This window comes from Etheostoma spectabile, unplaced genomic scaffold (assembly GCF_008692095.1).
Source record: "Etheostoma spectabile isolate EspeVRDwgs_2016 unplaced genomic scaffold, UIUC_Espe_1.0 scaffold362, whole genome shotgun sequence".
NCBI lineage: Eukaryota > Metazoa > Chordata > Actinopteri > Perciformes > Percidae > Etheostoma > Etheostoma spectabile.
The window spans coordinates 504,134-507,001 of record NW_022605592.1 but is presented as its reverse complement, the minus strand read 5'-3'; the positions used below and the strand labels follow the sequence as shown (position 1 = coordinate 507,001).

The window sequence follows — 2,868 nt, the reverse complement described above, 5'->3', positions numbered from 1 at the left end:
AGCTGGGCACCGCAGAGCGTAGCAGGATGTAGCAGGATGTAACAGGGCATCGCAGGACATGTAGCGGGACCATGGCAACAGCTGCTACCATGATTTTGGCGCCTCCCTGATCCAAGGAAACATGCTGGGGGAGAAGAACATTAGTACTCCGGGGAATGACTCCCCAGAGCTAGGTTTAAATGCTGTGTGATCTTAGGTGGCTTTTTCAGAATTCTTGCATTTCAGGTTCAATGTTTTAACAGACAAATTGTTAATTTAAATTTAAATTAGATGTTAAGTTAACACCCAACTTGTCAAACTAGTGTTGCACAAAACTAAATCTTGTTTGCGTAATTTCTTCCATAATTTCCTCATTACAAATTTGTCTCAAGGACTCTTTGAAGAATAGTTTCACTGGTTCATAGCAGACCCGAATAACCTAAACGTATCCATGTATTCTAATGTGAACAGCAACCGGTTTAATGTACTTGATTTACCCTCCTTGATTTTAAGTGCTGGTAGGATCCCAAAGGGACACCCAAAGTGATTGTTACTTAGCAATTTAAATACTTCTTTATTGTTCTATGGTCATCCCTATCCCTTGATGCAACATTTTGTCCTGATAAGGCTTTACATTTAAACATGTCAATTTCAGCCCAGCCAACATTTAGCTTTCCATCCAGTTCGGGTTAAGTAGGTAATTCCTGTCTATCCCAGGGGTAATTCTCAACATCGCCACTAGAGGACAGTGTTTAACTTCCTTTCTGTCATGATTCATGGATTTATCATAACATTTTGTCCTCTCGGCTCACTGCCTATCAGCTGTCCCCAATAGGATGTTCAGTCGCCAGCATAGAGAATGTAGAGAGCCAAACGGCTGCGTATTACTGCAGATGCACATACATTGTGTACAGTGCCACTAGCACAACAGCCAACACAGGATTCCTCGCGACTGTATGTTTCAGATGATTCACCGATAAATACACTTCTGTTTGAAGCAGCAGTTCTCATCCTTCTGGCTCTTAATTCCTGTGTGAATGATTCCCCACACAGCAAGCAGAAACATGTGAGACAGCTGTGACCTTTGACACCAGGCAGGAGTTTTGTTCCTCCCTTTTAACTCATGTTTACTCTGCCTATATGGAAAAGAAAAAAGCCCAATAGCCAAAAATGGTATTATTAGTAGTAGCCTAGTATTTCACAAGAGAAAAAAGCAAACACAGCAAACTGTACATGTGTAAAAATGTCCCTGTTATACTGTCTCTGTTTACTCTCTTCCATATTTAGTACCGAATGTGCAGTCCTTTCTCTTTTCTTTGTTCGTAAACCAAAACTTTAAAGTGTCTTTAAGTGTTTAGAAAAGCACTATAAAAAGTAAATATATTATTATTATTACTGGAAACTTACCTGGATTTTATTGGAAATTACCAGACCCATAAAATAGTATTACCATTCAGACCATAAACAGGCCTAATGTAGAGATAATACACATATTCAAAGCACAAAAAACACATTCGCATTCTCACCTCGTAAAATAAATTCAGGATAATAATGAAAGAAATGGTATTTAGCAGGGTGAGTCACACCTGCAGATGTACCCTGACACATCATGCTGCAATATCCTGTTTTTGCGCCATGTAATTCTTCTGGTTTTATTAGTGCATCTAGCTGTTATGTCTCACCGGCAGCATTGCTGTTGGTATACAATGTGACAGACTAGAGAGAACTTGATTAGGGCTCTGACAGAGAGAACAGTGGTCTACCTGAGTGACAAGTCACAGGATCACCTCTCTACAGCAGAGCGAATCAGAGAGAAGAACGGAGACATACAGTACAAGACAATTGGTTGCATCTCTCTGAATATCCATCCGTTTAGCTATATCTGTTCAGAGCTTGGCCATATTTCTCATCAAGCGTTGCTCCAGTTTTGTTGTTGGCTGTGAGCCTCCGGGGTTGTAGCAGTAAAGAAGAGGCGTAGCACACTGTGCCAGGGTCCATCTGTGGAGGCCTGCTGGATCAGCATTTTGCTCAAAGAAACAGACGTAAAAGAGAAAACTCTGTTCTCAGGTTATAAGGCTATTGAATGGAGCAGGGGTTACAAGCTTTAGCATGCTTCCATTGTTCTACCTGTTATTTTACTTCTTTCCTCCTTTAAGTGTCTGTGTTTCTGCCATTTTTGTTAGGGTCTCTCTTCTTTGATCCCTCCTTTTACTGTCGCTGTTATCCATATCACTCATGTTTTCACTGCCATGTCATTTTTTAAAATCAACTTAAGATGCAAGCAAAGTCAGCATACTTTACATCAACGTGTCGGTTGCAGACCCCAAAGTCAGTGCCGCTGCTGAAAAAGATGAGGAAAGCAGACATAAGGTCCACTTTACCATACTTTAAAACCTCTTGGAGAGTTCACCAGCAGCTAATCAATACACAACATTAAAGCAGTAACTACAGGCTTGGTGAAGTGCCCTTTAATTTATTTAAGAGCTCCTTTGCTGCCAGCTGTGCTACATACGGTCTTTGTCCTTTCTTCTCTATGTCCCCACCACGACCACCAGCCCACCATCTGTTTTGAACTTATTTGTTTAGGCCGGTATCTTTCCTGCAGACGAGGGCTGTCGGCTTTGACTTTGAGTCACCTTTCTAATTTGACTCGGTTCCTTTGTAAAGTGGTACCAGGGGTGTTTATTCAGCTTCTGAGACTGCAAACTAGAGCTAAAGGGCAAAAGGACACAAGTCACCCAGGACCTTTATCTGCTAAAGGAGACGGATTAGTCAGGCAACAATGTCCACAAAGAGATGCACACGCCCGTAAGCAGAAAGTATAATTTCAGCTTCAATTTTAATGTCAAATCATAACAGGAGTTATCTCAGGACACTTTACAGATGGAG

The 2,868-nt window shown here is 41.2% G+C and overlaps 2 long non-coding RNA genes across 2 annotated transcripts in view; one reads left to right on the top strand and one right to left on the bottom strand.

Annotated features, from left to right (window-relative positions):
• Positions 1 to 2,868, top strand: part of LOC116686392 (uncharacterized) — a 21,825-nt gene that overhangs the window by 35 nt on the left and 18,922 nt on the right. The gene's annotated exons all lie outside the window — the stretch shown is intronic.
• Positions 1 to 2,868, bottom strand: part of LOC116686393 (uncharacterized) — a 13,715-nt gene that overhangs the window by 4,578 nt on the left and 6,269 nt on the right. The window contains exon 2 of the long non-coding RNA XR_004331239.1: positions 316 to 320. This is a non-coding gene — a long non-coding RNA (uncharacterized LOC116686393). The remainder of the gene's footprint in view (positions 1 to 315; positions 321 to 2,868) is intronic.